The 17,526-nt window shown below is 48.6% G+C and overlaps 1 long non-coding RNA gene across 1 annotated transcript in view; it reads right to left on the bottom strand.

Annotated features, from left to right (window-relative positions):
- LOC308577806 overlaps positions 1-17,526 on the bottom strand; it is a 43,734-nt gene that overhangs the window by 15,970 nt on the left and 10,238 nt on the right. The gene's annotated exons all lie outside the window — the stretch shown is intronic.

Raw genomic sequence — 17,526 nt, 5'->3', positions numbered from 1 at the left:
GAACATTGGTGCGCAAGCTCTTATATAGATGTCAGGGAACTGCCATCAGAGGAGAGGTAAGACGCTCCAATGATGCAGGGGAGGGAACTAGCAAGGAGAGAGAGCTTCCGCAGGGGAAGGAAATCCAGGGGACACCAGGGAGAAAGGGGAGGCGGAGAATACTTCGGAGGGGAGGCTCCGAGACTCTTCCAGTGAAATCAGCGGAGAGAGCACAGGACCTCCGCTTGGCACGCCCACGCTGCGCAGAAGGCTTCCGTGCAGAGAATCTAGCAGGAGACTCTGCGTCAAATAATTTCTATGTTGGAAGAAATTTAGAAGACGCCCACTCAAAGATTCTGCCAGTGACTAAGACAGACGCGTTGCAAGGGCTGTCAAACCAGGGAAAGTTTTAGCTATATGACTAGCTTGGAGCAGTTTGCAGTTTACGCACAAGCAACCCCAATTCCCATTACAATAGACTTTTGAAACTGCCACCCTGTAGCTCAAGACCACCCCTCAAAACATCATACATAGGTCACAGAAGGGGGCAGTCTACAGCAGAATTCTGTCTGGCAGGAAACCTGTTAATGGGTTTACCTGGGCAGCCTGGCCATTCTATGGTGATGATAGTTACAGGCAGGTAGCCGTGTTGGTCTGCCGTAGTCGAAACAAAAATTAAAAAAATTCCTTCCAGTAGCACCTTGTTGTTGTTGTTGTTGTTTAGCCGTTTAGTCGTGTCCGCCTCTTCGTGACCCCCTGGACCAGAGCATGCCAGGCACTCCTGTCTTCCACTGCCTCCCGCAGTTTGGTCAGACTCATGTTACTAGCTTCGAGAACGCTGTCCAACCATCTCATCCTCTGTCGTCCCCTTCTCCTTGTGTCCTCCATCTTTCCCAGCATCAGGGTCTTTTCCAGGGAGTCTTCTCTTCTCATGAGGTGGCCAAAGTCTTGGAGCCTCAGCTTCAGGATCTGTCCTTCCAGTGAGCACTCAGGGCTGATTTCCTTCAGAATGGAGAGGTTTGATCTTCTTGCAGTCCATGGGACTCTCCAGAGTCTCCTCCAGCACCAGAATTCAAAAAGTAGCACCTTAGAGACCAGCTAAGTTTGATATTGGTATGAGCTTTCGTGAAGAACTGTGCATGCACATGAAAGCTCATACCAATAACAAACTTAGTTGGTCTCTAAGGTGCTACTAAAAGGGATGCGGTTGCGCTGTGGGTAAAACCTCAGCGCCTAGGACTTGCCGATCGTATGGTCGGCGGTTCGAATCCCCGCGGCGGGGTGAGCTCCCATCGTTCGGTCCCAGCTCCTGCCCACCTAGCAGTTCGAAAGCACTCTTAAGTGCAAGTAGATAAATAGGTACTGCTTTATAGCGGGAAGGATGGGCGCACAACCCTAGAGTCGGACACGACTGGCCCGTACGGGCAGGGGTACCTTTACCTTTAAGGTGCTACTGGAAGGAATTTTTAAAAAACAAATTCTGATGATAAATACTTAATGCCTGAGTCCAGGTCACAGGCTCACCCAATCCATACACAAATGTGCCCTTAAGGCAGGATTTGTGAGCACAGAGACAATGGGGAGGCTTTTCCCATTCCCTTCCAAACTGCAGAGGAATATTTGAGGTCACTGAAAGAGTCAGAATGGCTTTAGGACTGTTTTCCTGTACTGTTTCACACACGTGGTTTATATATTTATGTATGTGTTTGCCTGGTACATTTATGAGCATTTACCATCTTTTTCACTCTTAAGACGCACCTAGTTTTTGGAGGAGGAAAACAAGAAAAAAAATATTCTGAATCTCAGAAGCCAGAGCAGCAAGAGGGATCGCTGCGCAGTGAAAGCAGCAATCCCTCTTGCTGTTCTGGCTTCTGGGATAGCTGCGCAGCCTGCATTCACTCCATAAGACGCACACACATTTCCCCTTACTTTTTAGGAGGGGGAAAGTGAGTCTTATAGAGCAAAAAACACGGTATTTTATATCTTAGATCTTAAAATTCTCATAACAAAGGGATTCTAAGAGTCATCTCGTCCAGCCCTCTGCAATGAAGGAATCTCAGCTAGAACAGCCTTGCTTAGAAACCTCCAGCGGTGGATGAAAATTAGGCAATTGTTCTGTACATGAGGCACCTTTTAAGTCAACAATGTGGACTGATCCCAGAGTGGAACTTTGGCTTCATGTATAGTTTCCTAGTAGATCTGCTCCTAGTTCTAACTATGGGTTTTGCGTAAAGTGTGATCACACTCACCCTTTAGCCACACTTTGCATGACTCTCTCACCCCTGAGATGTTTTGCCGAGCCGCTGAGAAGCCTAAGTCAAGAACGGGAGGAAACCCAAACTTAAAAGTTGTGGTTTAGTGTTTTCATTGCCATCATAGAATCATAGAGTTGGAAGAGACCACAAGGGCCATCGAGTCCAACCCCCTGCCAAGCAGGAAACACCATCAGAGCACTCCTGACATATGGTTGTCAAGCCTCTGCTTAAAGACCTCCAAAGGAGGAGACTCCACCACACTCCTTGGCAGCAAATTCCACTGTCAAACAGCTCTTACTGTCAGGAGGTTCTTCCTAATGTTTAGGTGGAATCTTCTTTCTTGTAGTTTGAATCCATTGCTCCGTGTCCGCTTCTCTGGAGCAGCAGAAAACAACCTTTCTCCCTCCTCTATGTGACATCCTTTCATATATTTGAACATGGCTATCATATCACCCCTTAACCTCCTCTTCTCCAGGCTAAACATGCCCAGCTCCCTTAGCCGTTCCTCATAAGGCATCGTTTCCAGGCCTTTGACCATTTTGGTTGCCCTCCTCTGGACACGTTCCAGTTTGTCAGTGTCCTTCTTGAACTGTGGTGCCCAGAACTGGACACAGTACTCCAGGTGAGGTCTGACCTGGAAACTCCAGGTGAGGTCTGGCCTGGAAACGAGGCCTTATTTCACTTTTAAGAGCTAACAAAAGGATCAAGAAGGGCTGGGGCTGTTTCCCTGTTAGGAAACACTTTCCTGTTAGCCACGGTTTGGTCTCCAGCAGTGTTTATAGACTACAATGCCCATCATCCCTGGCCACTGCTCCTGCGAGCTGGGGATGATGGGAGTGGTAGTTCAGCTGGAGACCCAAGTTTGGGAAACCCCAATTTAGGGAAAAGCGGAGTAAGGGGGCGGGCACCATTGCCATTCTGAGAGGACGAGGGAGGTGTTCAAGGTGAGTTGATACAGGTGTCATAATTGCGTTACCGTATTGGCCCAAATATAAGCCGTACCTTTAAAATTCATGGGGAGGGGAGAGAGAATACCCAAATATAAGCCACTCTCTTAAAATTCCACAGGCACTCGCACCCCTTCCATTTTACCGTATAGTGGACGCTCAGGTACTTCCAGGTTTCGGTGCATCCGTAACCTGAAAACGTGCAACCTGAAGTGTCTGTAACCCGAGGTACGACTGTGTCTGTTTCAGCAGCAATATCGTAAAAGCCTGTTTTTGTAGGGTCGTGAATTTAAGCCGCACTTGGCGCTGTGGGTTAAACCGCAGAGCCTAGGACTTGCCGATCAGAAGGTCGGCGGTTCGAATCCCCGCAATGACAGGGTGAGCTCCCGTTGCTCGGTCCCTGCTCCTGCCAACCTAGCAGTTCAAAAGCACGTTAAAGTGCAAGGAGATAAATAGGTACCACTCCGGCGGGAAGGTAAGCGGCGTTTCCATGCACTGCTCTGGTTCGCCAGAAGCGGCTTAGTCCTGCTGGCCACATGACCCGGAAGCTGTACGCTGGCTCCCTCGGCCAATAAAGCGAGTTGAGCGCCGCAACCCCAGAGTCTGCCACGACGGGACCTAATGGTCAGGGGTCCCTTTACCTTTACGTTACCTTTTTGGGAAAAGAAAGTGGGGCTTATATGCAGGCCAATACGGTATGTTGTGGAGAAAGTGAATGAAGCTTTTTATTTGAGGAGGGGCTCCTCCCACTGGCTCTCTTAAAAGCTGGAGAGTTGCTCTCTTGCAAGATTCCTTTTCGGCCGAGATGTAGGCACACCTTTGGTGCACAAGAGGGCACTGTTGAATTTTAACAAACCTCTTCCACCGATTGCAATGAAGGGCTGCAGTTGGGGGGGGCAGAGTCTTTGCTTGGCATGCCGAAGGTTGTCTGTTCAATCCCCGGTGTCGGCCGCGCAGGTCCCCTGCCTGAAACTGCAGAGCTGCTGCCAGTCCGTGCAGGCATAGCTAAGCTAGGTGGAGCAACAGTCTTTGCACGCAACACGTCTGGTTTTCTTTCTGCAAACTGCAATCTCCCTTAATCTCCAAGCTTAATGGCTGAACAGATGATGTCCTTCTCCGTGTCTCAACAGCGGCACACACAGCTTACGAGGAAGAGGGAACTGAGATGAAGAATTGGTGCAGGGAGGTAAAGTAAATGTACCCCTGACCCTTAGGTCCAGTTGCGGATGACTCTGGGGTTGCGCGCTCATCTCGCTTTATTGTCCGAGGGAGCCGGCGTACGGCTTCCGGGTCATGTGGTCAGCATGACAAAGCCGCTTCTGGCGAACCAGAGCAACGCACGGAAACGCCGTTTACCTTCCCGCTGGAGCGGTACCTATTTATCTACTTGCACTTTTTATGTGCTTTCAAACTGCTAGTTACAGGGACCGAGAAGTATAGTCTCTCTCTCTCTCTCTCTCTCTCTCTCTCTCTCTCTCTCTCACACACACACACACACACACACACACACACACACACACAGAGAGAGAGAGAGAGAGAGAGAGAGAGAGAGAGAGAGAGAGAGCGCCTGCAGCCAAGGAGGCCAGCCCATCTATCATTTAGGGTGATTAATTTTTCATCTAGACGATGCCTTTTAAGTAGCAAATTGCAGTATTTGCAAGAGTGCTGCGAATGATTAATTTAAACGGGGTTAGAATCGGTTTTTGTGGGCGAGGCCGGGGGGGTGGGAAAAGCTTTTATCAGCCCATGCGCAGCATATATTGATGTGTGGCTCTGTGTTCAGCTCAAAGAACAAGCGTCTCAAATATAAACCATCGGTCTGGATTATTCTGAATCCTGGCACCCTCTGGTTGTGACCCCACTGCAACTCCCAGCTTGCCTTAGGCTTTTGGGAACCTGAGACCAAAAAAAAATGGGCTGATCCCTTGCCCTTTCTCTAGGGACACGCACATGCAAAACCCATAAAAATAATTTTTTTATTCCTTGCAACAGGATTTGGGGCAAAATTGATATCTATCGATGGTTTATTTTCTGGGGCTGTTTTGCTTCTGACCAGGCTGAAATAGACCACGCATAGGCAAACTTGGCCCTCCAGATGTTTTGAGACTACAGTTCCCATCATCCCTGACCGCTGGTCCTGTTAGCTAGGGATGATGGGAGTTGTAGTCCCAAAACATCTGGAGGTCCGAGTTTGCCAATGCCTGAAATAGACACTGAATAAAAATTCCTCCAAACAAAACTATTCATGGCTTTCGTTCATTAAACTGTAGACTAAACGCAATGCTCAGAACGAATGAGTTCGGTTTGGCCAAGTCCCCTGAACTGGTTCAAAATCTGAACCATGCCTGGAAGTAGTTCTCGGAATTGCCAGGTGAATTGAATTTGAGTTAGGGTCAATTTCTAGTTGCTAATCAGGTTCATTCTGTTCCATGTGTTGTGTCTTTTTAAATTTACGGAATCATAGAATTGGAAGGGACCTCCGCGGTCATCTAGTCCAGCCCCCTGTGACGCTGGAATCTCAGCTAGAGCATCCATGACAGATGGCCATCTAATCTCTGTTTAAAAACCTCTGAGGAAGGAGACCTTCTGAGGGAGTCTGTTCCACTGTCAAACAGCTCTTACCATCATAAGTTTTTTCCTGATGTTTAGCTGGAATCGCCCTTCTTGTAATTTCTTTGGTTTTAAGAACATTCAGTCATACCTTGGTTTCCGAACAGCTTAGTTCTCAAACGTTTTGGCTCCCGAACGCCGCAAACCTGGAAGTGACTGTTCCGGTTTGCGAACTATTTTTGGAAGCCGAACGTCCGACGGCGCTTCCACAGCTTCCGATTGGGTACAGGAGCTTCCTGCAGCCAATCAGAAGGTGTGTTTTGGTTTCCGAACGTTTTGGAAGTCGAACGGACTTCTGGAACGGATTCCGTTCGACTTCCAAGGTACGACTGTAATCTTAGGGGGAAACACACTAGTTCCATTCCACTCTTTCTGTGTGTGTTTTGATGTTTTGAGCCAGCTTGGAATATTCGGAAAGCTATGTCTTTTCTTTCTCTCTCTCTCTCTCTCTCTCTCTCTCTCTCTCTCTCTCTCTCTTTTTGAGGGCCATTTAGGTGAACTTGAACCCGGACTGGTTCCTTTTAAAATCAACTTAAAATCCTTGCGGTTATTTCCAAGGAAAAAAGGAAATAAAAAGCAGAAATTCCCTACGTGTCTATTCAGAAATAGGCGCCATGGACTCCAGCAGGAGTTTTCCCCTGAAAGACTCGATTGCAGCACAACTTTTGGCTTGAAACTGAGGCCTGCAACAAATTGCTTCCGAGGAGCAAAATGGTAAATAATTCAGGGCCTGGGATAGGCAGGACGAGATGGGATCCGGTCCGCCAATTCGAGGCTCCCCAGGAGGCAGAGCGAGAGATAAAAGGCACAGCCGCCCTTGCAATATTCATAAACCCCGGAAAGTAAAAGCCGCTGTTTGCTGCTGATGTGCCGATGGTTTTGCTCGTGGCTGCTGCTGACATGCAACAGCCATCGATCCTGGGGCAGCTCTGGACTGTCGGGGAGGGATTGGAGGCGGAGAGGGATAGTTTGTGATTTGGGGAGGGCAGCCTCTGCGCTGCACGAAAATGAGTTGCTCAGTGAGCAGCTGGGAGCGGCCACAGCTTGGTGGGTTTGAACAGCTCGGGTTCAGATCGGAGAACCGGGCCCAAGCTAGCAAAATGAATTTCAATAGGGGCCAATCTCAGGTTCTGCACTTACGTTAAATAAGTTGGAGTTCTTGTTATTAAATATACAGTGGTACCTCGGGTTACATACGCTTCAGGTTACAGACTCCGCCAACCCAGAAATAGTGCTTCAGGTGAAGAACTTTGCTTCAGGATGAGAACAGAAATCGTGCTCCGGCGGCGCAGCAGCAGCAGGAGGCCCCATTAGCTAAAGTGGTGCTTCAGGTTCAGAACAGTTTCAGGTTAAGAACGGAGCTCCAGAACAAATTAAGTACGTAACCAGAGGTACCACTGTACCAAGAAAAAAGCACACTGAGAACTGGTATTGGTAAGGGTAAAGGTAATTGGTAAGGGTAAAGGGACCCCTGACCATTAGGTCCAGTCGTCGCCGACTCTGGGGTTGCGGCGCTCATCTCACTTTATTGGCCGAGGGAGCCGGCATACAGCTTCCGGGTCATGTGGCCAGCATGATGAAGCCGCTTCTGGCAAACCAGAGCAGCGCAGGGAAACGCCGTTTACATTACCGCCGGAGTGGTACCTATTTATCTACTTGCACTTTTTATGTGCTTTCGAACTGCTAGGTTGGCAGGAGAAGGGACCGAGCAACGGGAGCTCACCCCATCATCGCGGGGATTCGAACCGCCAACCTTCTGATCAGCAAGTCCTAGGCTCTGTGGTTCAACCCACAGCACCACCCGCGTCCTATTGGGATCGGTCCCTACTTGCAAATCCATAGTCAATTGTAACAAAAACTAATCCATTCCAAAGTATGTATTCTGACAAGGATTACAAACTCAAATAGAGATTTCAAACTCTAACAGAGATTACAAACTCAGACTCATAAGGATATGTATAACACAATAATTCGTTCCAGAATTAGAAATAAGGGTTTATGAGTAGAGATGAGATCATGTTAAGTCCATAGTCAGATTTGACGTGAAGGTCTTAGTTTCAATCATTGAGTAGAAGTCAGTTATGGATCAGACACCAGGACAGGGTCCTGTTTCGATGTATTCACCTTCATCAGCTGCAAGCATCAAATATTACATGAAAATACATTTAAATTCTACACTATCATAAATTATAAGACAGTCATAAATTATAAAACAGTATTACATAACATTTGGTTCCTTACCTAATTTTTTAAGGGTCGTGTAAGTTTTCGGATAAATATATCCTGTTCTTTTCTCAGTTTCTCAGAGATAAGAACTGAAAATAATCAATATTAATAATTACTTGTGTTGAATCAAATTAAAAACTCTAAGGCAGCATATAATCATATGATTCCTCACCTATGTGAGGTTCTTCACTTAGGCAGGAAGAACCAGAACCAGACTATGCTAACCCAGAAATAGTGCTTCAGGTTAAGAACTTTGCTTCAGGATAAGAACCGAAATCGTGTTCCAGCGGCACAGCAGCAGCAGGAGGCCTCATTAGCTAAAGTGGTGCTTCAGGTTAAGAACAGTTTCAGGTTAAGAACGGACCTCCAGAACGAATTAAGTACTTAACCCGAGGTACTACTGTACAGTGGTGGCCCGCAAGACGAATGCCTCGCAAGACGAAAAACTCGCTAGACGAAAGAGTTTTCCGTTTTTTGAGTCGTTCCACAAGACGAATTTTCCTATGGGCTTGCTTCACAAGACGAAACGTCTTGTGAGTTCTTGCGAGTTTGTTTCCTTTTTCTTTAAGCCGCTAAGCTGTTATAGCCGCTAAGCCGCTAATAGCCATGCTTCGCAAGACGAAAAAACCGCAAGACGAAGAGACTCGCGGAACGGATTAATTTCGTCTTGCGAGGCACCACTGTATATTATATTCAGGTCTAGGAAGCACGGGGGGAGGGGGGGGAACGTTGTCTGAACAGCAGCTCTCAACATCAGGGTGAAAGTTCCAGCTTTCCCAGGACGGCAGTAAACATTCATGAGGCGTAAACAAGGCGATTTATCAGCGCCTGGGGCCTTGGGAGCGGCTATATTTAAGCACCAAAACACTCTTGTTTTCCAGATGAATGGGGAGGCGTGAGCAATGGGGCAAAAGATGGCAAGCTCGCACAGAGGAGGGAGGGATAAATTTGGGTGCTGGGAAGCAACACAGCATCATTCCTGGCCTGGGAGACTGGCACAAAGGGCACCTGGAGTGACGGCAGGAGATTAACTTTTTCATATCTGGCTTTTCCTGCGAAATATGAAGTGTAATATAGAATTGTAGGGTTGGAAGGGGCGTCCCCAGAGGTCCTCTAGCCCAACCCCCTGCTGTGATAAGAATTTTAACGTCTTAGATACAGTGGTGCCCTGCAAGACGAATGCCTCGCAAGACGGAAAACTCGCTAGACGAAAGAGTTTTCCGTTTTGGAGGTGCTTCGCAAAACGAATCTCCTATGGGCTTGCTTCGCAAGACGAAAATGTCTTGCGAGTTCCTGCGGGTTTTTCCCCTCCCCCCTTTTTCTAAGGCGCTAAGCCGCTTATCAGCTGATCCGATAAGCCGCTAATAGCGCTAATCCGCTAATCCGTCAATGGGCTTGCTTCGCAAGACGAAAAAACCGCTAGACGAAGAGAATCACAGAATGGATTCTTTTCGTCTTGCGAGGCACCACTGTATATAATAAATGTTCATAAACGTACCAACCAAGCACGTACATAGATCAGCACAGGAAGACTGACCTGGAACCATTTTTTGATTCCCAAACTGACCAAATGTTTTCTCTGCAAGGTCAAAGGAAAATGGAAAGGCCTCACCACTGTCCTTTCCTTCACTAATCCTCTCTTAAGGGTATGTCTGTGTTATGTGTATGTCTGAATAGGGTGAGCCTGTGACCTGGCTCGGGAACTAAGTGTTTATCATTACAAAAGACTGGCCAGGCTCCCCAGGGTATCCAATCAAGTGAGCATTAACAGGTAACCTGTCAGACGAGAAAAACAACGCACTCGGATTTCTGTTGTAGACCGCCTTCTCTGTGATGTAGGTACGATGTATGGAGGGGTGGTCTTGAGCTCCAGGGCAGGGAATTTAAAATGTCTATATAAGGGCGGACACACCTGGGTTCTGGGTTCCTCCTCCTTTCCTGTGTGTGAGGGGAGCACCCCGTTGAAACAGATCAATACAGATCAGGCTTACTAGCTGCTTTGATTCTCAATATTCTCTGGTTGGCCTCTTGTTATTTTCTCCTACCAATAGAGAACCCATGTAAGGACTCTATATGGGCTCTTGGATACCCCATAAGGGGAAAAGGACAGATTTTTGTTTGCAGCACTGTTCCTTAAGCAGATAAATAAAATTCATTGAAAACTACAGTGGTGCCCCGCAAGGCGAATGCCTCGCAAGACGGAAAACTCGCTAGACGAAAGAGTTTTCCGTTTTGGAGGTGCTTCGCAAAACAAATTTCCTATGGGCTTGCTTCGCAAGACGACAATGTCTTGCGAGTTCCTGCTGGTTTTTTCCCCTCCCCCCCCCTTTTTCTAAGCCGCTAATCCGCTTATCAGCTGATCCGATCAGCAGATAAGCCGCTAATAGCGCTAATCCGCTAATCCGTCAATGGGCTTGCTTCGCAAGATGAAAAAACCGCTAGACGAAGGGAATCACAGAACGGATTCTTTTCGTCTTTCGAGGCACCACTGTATTTAACAAATAATAATGCAACCGTAGAATCACAAACGGAAGCCTGTTAGTCAATGAATTCTCCCCGCGCACAGAAGGATTTCTGCAGGTGAAATGCAAAGTCCCCATTGCCCCTCCTGCCGCTGCCCTGGCCGCCACGTTGCCCTCCGAAAATCTGCTCTGGAGGGTGGGGGGAACCCCCCCCCCAGTAGATTTAGAGGGTGGGGAGGGGAGGGGAGAGGGTAGGGAAGTTCTATTGGGCAGCCAGTAGTCTTTGCCCTTTGTGGAACGACTTTGACTGGCTCCCACCCAAACTGGGCATTCTTCGAAACAGCAGAGAGAGGCAGAGTCCAGGAGAACTTGGTGCAAACGTGTACATTTTTAAGAGGCGTTTAAAGGTCATTCTGGCCTCCGCTTCATGAGTTAATCTGATCCAGGGCATTCGGGGGGGGAAGGGGTCGCCGTCTCGGGGAAAGGCCTGCTTCTGAGTGGTCGCCAACCCACGAGCAGGGTCTCCTCAGAAGCAGACCCTCTGACTGTCCCAATTTTCTAGTCCCAGATTTACAGAAGCCGTCCCGGTTTCTGATTTTACCTTGGAACATAGCTTTCAACCGTCCCTTATATGGCGGGAAAGCCCCTTATCCCAGCGCTGTGTCCCGCTGCTGTCCCTTATTGATGGATGTCCCTTAAATTTCCCGGGTTTCAAAGGAAGCAGCTCCTCTCCCTCCCTCCCTGCCGGCCAGGGAGGAGGGAGGCTCCAACTGTGTTGCTTGGCTGCATTGCTCACCCAATAAGGAGTCTAAGAACGACTGGGGGGGTGGAGCTTGCATGCCTTGTGCCAATCAAATCGGCCGCGTTGCCTGGGGACTCGCCTTTGCTCAGCGCTTCCCAGCGGAGAGGTGACGGTGGTTTCCCTTGCTGCATCCCTTTTGCCGGGTTGCTGCGCTGTGGGAACCACCGCTTGAGGCTTCGTTTGGCTGCAGGCTGGGCTTTCTGCCTTTGGCTCGGAGGGGCTCAGAAGTTGAACATACCTGTGCTTGGAAAATCCCTTATTTTGGCTGCTGATCCCTTATTTTCGAGGCTGCTGGTCCCTTATTTTCAAATCTGTAAGTTGACAGCTATGCCTTGGAATATCCCACTTTTCCTTAGGATGACCCCTCGTCGAGCAAACTTTCCAGGGTCTCGGACTCAGGGGGTGCTACGTGGAGATGCTTCCTGGAACAAAAACACCGGCATGCAGAACAGGTCCCTTTCTACTCTTGCTGGTCTTACCTGCCTCAGGTGTGCTCTTGAAATGCAGTGGCGTAGCGTGGGTTGTCAGCACCCGGGGCAAGGCAAGTAATTTGCGCCCCCTAACCCGTGGATTTGCGCCCCCTAACCCGTGGATTTGCGCCCCCTAACCCGTGGATTTGCGCCCCCAACCCTAACCCCCAGATGTTGCGCCCGGTGCGGCCGGCCCCCCCTGCACCCCCCACGCTACGCCACTGTTGAAATGGTGGTGATCTTTCCTTGCTTGGACAAAGCACAGAGAACAGGGATTGGTTTCTGTGTGACTGCTGGCATGCAGCCTCCAAAAGCCTGCACGCAAGGAAAGATGGTCCCTAAGCTATACAGTGGTACCTCAGGTTACATACGCTTCAGGTTACAGACTCCGCTAACCCAGAAATATTACCTTGGGTTAAGAACTTTGCTTCAGGATGAGAACAGAAATCGTGCTCTGGTGGCGCAGCGGGAGGCCCCATTAGCTAAAGTGGTGCTTTAGGTTAAGAACAGTTTCAGGTTACCGTATTTTTTGCTCTATAAGACTCACTTTTTCCCTCCTAAAAAGTAAGGGGAAATGTGTGTGCGTCTTATGGGTCGAATCCAGGCTGCGCAGCTATCCCAGAAGCCAGAACAACAAGAGGGATTGCTGCTTTCACTGCGCAGCGATCCCTCTTGCTGTTCTGGCTTCTGAGATTCAGAATATTTTTTTTCTTGTTTTCCTCCTCCAAAAACTAGGTGCGTCTTGTGGTCTGGTGCGTCTTATAGAGCAAAAAATACGGTAAATGTTGTCCTTTCACTGTAGTCTCACCAGTCAAACTTTGCTTCAGGTTAAGAACTTTGCTTCAGGATAAGAACAGAAATCGTGTTCCAGCAGCACGGCAGCAGCAGGAGGCCCCATTAGCTAAAGTGGTGCTTTAGGTTAAGAACAGTTTCAGGTTAAGAACGGACCTCCAGAACGAATTACCGTATTTTTTGCACCATAACACTCACTTTTTTCCTCCTAGAAAGTAAGGGGAAATGTCTGTGCGTGTTATGGAGGGAATGCCTACGGGTGGCGGGGGGGGAGGGATCTGCTGCAGTCGTGAGCAGAGGATCCATGGTTCCCCTTCCTTCCCTCCTTCGTGGCTCGCTTTGAAACAGCAAAGCGGGAGAAGAGCCGCTGAGTGGGGAGGAGAGAGGGACAGAGAGCCTGCTTGCTTTAAAGGAGCAAAGCGGGAGAGGAGAGGAGCCTTCTCCTCTTATACCCCTCTTCTGCATTATTAGCAGCATCCTTCTCCACCCACCCCACGCGTGTTCCTTGTCCCTTGAGTGCTTTTCCTTCCCTCCCCACTTAAAACATGGTTACAAAGCACAGATCCACATGGATCCTCAGGATTTTTGCACTGGGTCACCCCAAATTCACCATCAGATCACATAGCATGTCCATGGCTACAGCTTGCACCAAAAAAATCACGCACCCACTGTTGCCCAGGGCCACAGTGGTGCAAAAATGTGGTTACAAAGCATGGATCCACATGGATCCTCAGGATTTTTGCATTGGGCTACCCCAAACTCACCGTCAGATCACATGTCTGTGGCCACAGCATGAACCACAAAAAACATACATCCACTGTTTCGTTTAGAATATTTTTTTTTCTTGTTTTCCTCCTCTAAAAACTATATGCGTGTTATGGTCGGGTGCGTGTTATAGAGCGAAAAATACGGTAAGTACTTAACCTGAGGTACCACTGTAAACTGGTCCCCACCCCTGCTGTTGGCCCCCAACCCCAGAACCTGCCTGGATGTAGGAATCTTTTCCATGGAAGAAAGGTGATGATAACTGTGCTGATGATCAATGTTTATTATTTATACCCTGCCCATCTGGCTGGGTTTCCCCAGCCTCTCTGGGTGGCTCCCAACAGAATTTTAAAAACACACACACAAAATCAAACATTAACATTAATAAACTTCCTAAACAGGGCTGCCTTCAGATGTCTTCTAAAAGTCAAACAGTTGTTTATTTCCTGATGGGAGGGCGTTCCTCACTTCTCGTAGTGAGGGAACCGCCAGAAGACCCTCGGACCTCGACCTCGGTGTCCGGGCTCTCTTCAGATGTCTTCTAAAGGTTGTATAGTTACTCATCTCCTTGATGGGAGGGTGTTCCACAGGGCGGGCGCCACTACCAAGAAGGCCCTCTGCTTGGTTCCTTGTAATCTGACTTCTCGCAGGGAGGGAACTGCCAGAAGACCCTCGGAGCTGGACCTCAGTGTCTGGGCTGGACGATGGGGGTGGAGACACTCCTTCACGTATACAGAGCTGCGTCTGTTTAGAGTTTTAAAGGTCAGCACCAACACTTTGAATTGTGCTCAAAAATGTACTGAGAGCCAATGCAGGTCTTTCAGGACCAGTGTTATGTGGTCTCAGCGGCTGCTCCCAGTCGCCAGTCTAGCTGCCGCATTCTGGATTAGTTGCAGTTTCCGGGTCACCTTGAAAGCAGCTCCACGTAGAGTGCATTGCTGTAGTCCAAGCGGGAGATAACCAGAGCATGCACCACTCTGGAAAGACAGTGCGCAGGCAGGGAGGGTCTCATCCTGCGTACCAGATGGAGCTTGTAGACAGCTGCCCTGGACACAGAACTGACCTGCGCCTCCATGGACAGCTGTGTGTCCAAAATGTCTCCCAGGCTGCACACCTGGCCCTTCAGAGGCATAGTCACCCCATTATCACCCACTTTTTCAATAGGGGGTTTGCAAGCGGTGTCTTGTCCTCTGCTTTTGCCTTCCTTAACTATCCCACACCAGAACCCCCAACTGCTTGTGGGTTCCACCTCAGTCACAGCCCAGCACCCTCTGCAAAACCTCAACTGGTCTGAGAAAGATCTCTAGGAGGGACCCACAAACTAAGGACCCACAGCTCCAAGGAGCTGGGGAACGGCTTTTTAGCAGGGGAGCAGGTGAAGGCTTTCGGCAGACCTCAGCCCGGACAGCTTTGTCTTGTCAGCTGTCGCTGGAGATCAAGGGGTGGTCTTCAGGCCTGCTCTCATTCTGCTACTTTAATTAATCAGAAAGTTAAATGTCATTTGGGCTGACGTTGTCTCACCCGGCTGGCAAGAAACGACAGCTCCAATGATCGTTAGCACAAATTTAAGGCATTGATTAAGGGGCTGAATGAGGCCCTGCAGGCAGCTGCTCTTCATAACTGCCTCTTGCATGTGTCAAAAATTTAAGACAAACCATAGCTAAGCCCAGGTCAATGCGTAGGCACTCCCAGTTGAAAAAAACATGTCTTCTGCATTTCCCTGCAGTCCCACTGTCCCCACTGTGGAAGGACGTGTGGGTCCAGAATTGGCCTCCAAAGTCACTTAAGGACTCTGTGTTTATGGAAGACAATCTTACTCGGCTGTGAGGGATCGCCAAAGAAGAAGAAGAACTGGAACGTGTCCAGAGGAGGGCAACCAAAATGGTCAAAGGCCTGGAAACGATGCCTTATGAGGAACGGCTAAGGGAGCTGGGCATCTTTAGCCTGGAGAAGAGGAGGTTAAGGGGTGATATGATAGCCATGTTCAACTATAGAAAAGGATGTCACATAGAGGAGGGAGAAAGGTTGTTTTCTGCTGCTCCAGAGAAGCGGACACGGAGCAATGGATCCAAACTACAAGAAAGAAGATTCCACCTAAACATTAGGAAGAACTTCCTGACAGTAAGAGCTGTTTGACAGTGGAATTTGCTGCCAAGGAGTGTGGTGGAATCTCCTACTTTGGAGGTCTTTAAGCAGAGGCTTGACAACCAGATGTCAGGAGTGCTCTGATGGTGTTTCCTGCTTGGCAGGGGGTTGGACTCGATGGCCCTTGTGGTCTCTTCCAACTCTAGGATTCTATGATTCTAAGTTGACATGCAACATGGAGCTGAGAAATGGTTTGGCTTTGGGTTCTATCCCCCAGACAAACCATGAAGAAGGAGGAGGAGGAGGAGGAGTTTGGGCTTGATATCCTGCCTTTCACTCCCCTTAAGGAGTCTCAAAGCGGCTCACAATCTCCTTTCAGCGGCTAACAATTCTAAGGTCTCAGATATAGAATAAATGTTCAGCAATGTGCAAGGCAAAGACATACGTAAGTATATAAACCACGTGCCTGAAACAGTACAGGAGAGCAATCCTGAAGCCATTTTGACTCTCCCAAATTGACCTCAAATATTTCTCTGCAAGGAGGAAGGAAATGGGAAAAGCTTTTTGCAGTTGTCTTTTGACTGGGGCTTACAGCTCCCTTTGCAAATACAGTGGTACCTCAGGTTAAGAACTTAATTCGTTCTGGAGGTCCATTCTTAACCTGAAACTGTTCTTAACCTGAGACAGCACTTGAGCTAAGGGGGCCTCCCACTGCCACCACCGTGCGATTTCTGTTCTCATCCTGAAGCAAAGTTCTTAACCCGAGGTACTATTTCTGGGTTAGCGGAGTCTGTAACCTGAAGCGTCTGTAACCTGAAGCGTTTGTAACCCGAGGTGCCACTGTACAGCCTAGCAAGTATCTGTTAAGCTGAGCACACTATCAATATGCATAAGAGATTCAGGAAATAAGCATTTACCCAGTGCTTTTTTGGGGGGGCACAGGGGGACGCATACCCCTAAACATTTTGTCCATTTACTGTATTTATTTTTCCTGATTTGAACCTTGTCATGTGATTGATTATGCAGGGTGGGGTTTACCTGCTCCCCCCCCAAAAAAATATTTTGTTCAAGTCGGCACCCCTGGTATATAGCCTAAGTTGCAGTCCCACGTGGCATTTTCTGAATGTCAATTTTAACAACTTAGAAGTCAAGTTTGCAGACCTGGAAATGATTAACCCTACAAGTTTATTCAAATTCTATCCCATCTTTCACCCCAGAGGAAAGCAGGCATAGAACTTGTCTCCCTCCCTCCCTCCTAAACATACACTTAATCTTCTCAACAACCCTGTAAGGTAGACCTGACTGAAACATGGTGACTGGCCAGAAGCTCACCCAGTCATAGCTGTCAACTTACAGATTTGAAAATAAGGGACCAGCAGCCAAAATAAGGGACCTGCAGCCTCACCTCTTCCAGGCACTCCAGTCTTCCTGTCCTCCTGCAGTCTGGTCAAACTCATGCTGGTAGCTTCGAGAACACTGTCCAACCAACTTTGTAACCAGAGGTTCAACTGAATAGAATCTGAATCACATGCACCACAAGGCCTATGCAGCCTCAAGATGGCTCCCCGGCCTGGCTTTGCACTGCAAAGTTTGCAGCAGCACGTGCAACAAAATGGCGTCCAGCATTCAAAAAACCCCTCAGCTTGCATTAACTAGCCACACACAAGGCATGCAAGTTCCACCCCCCAGTCGTTCTTAGACTTCTTATTGGGTGAGCAACACAGCCAAGCAACACAGTTGGAGCCTCCCTCCTCCCTGGCCGGCAGGGAGGGAGGGAGGGAGAGGAGCTGCTTCCTTTGAAATTTAAGGGACATCCATCAATAAGGAACAGCAGCGGGACATGGCGCTGGAATAAGGGACTGTCCCTTCAAATAAGGGACACTTGACAGCTATGCACCCAGTGAAGCTGGGTCTCTGGAGTCTTAGTCCAACACTCTGCCTGCTGCAATACAGTAGCTTTCCTTGTGACATTGCTTTCTATGGGATGTGAAACACAAGAGCAGTCAAGTACAACATTCCTAGAGTGAACATGTTTAGACATGGGGAGGGATGTCTGTCCAGCCAGCAGGTAAACTTCCTATTTCCTTCTGTGCTGGGACAGACTTCCTCCGCATGGGACTAGAGGTGGGTGTG

This window comes from Podarcis bocagei, assembly GCF_964188305.1.
Source record: "Podarcis bocagei genome assembly, chromosome: 18".
Lineage (NCBI taxonomy): Eukaryota > Metazoa > Chordata > Lepidosauria > Squamata > Lacertidae > Podarcis > Podarcis bocagei.
The sequence above is the reverse complement of the archived record's forward strand: the minus strand, read 5'-3'. Positions and strand labels throughout refer to the sequence as shown.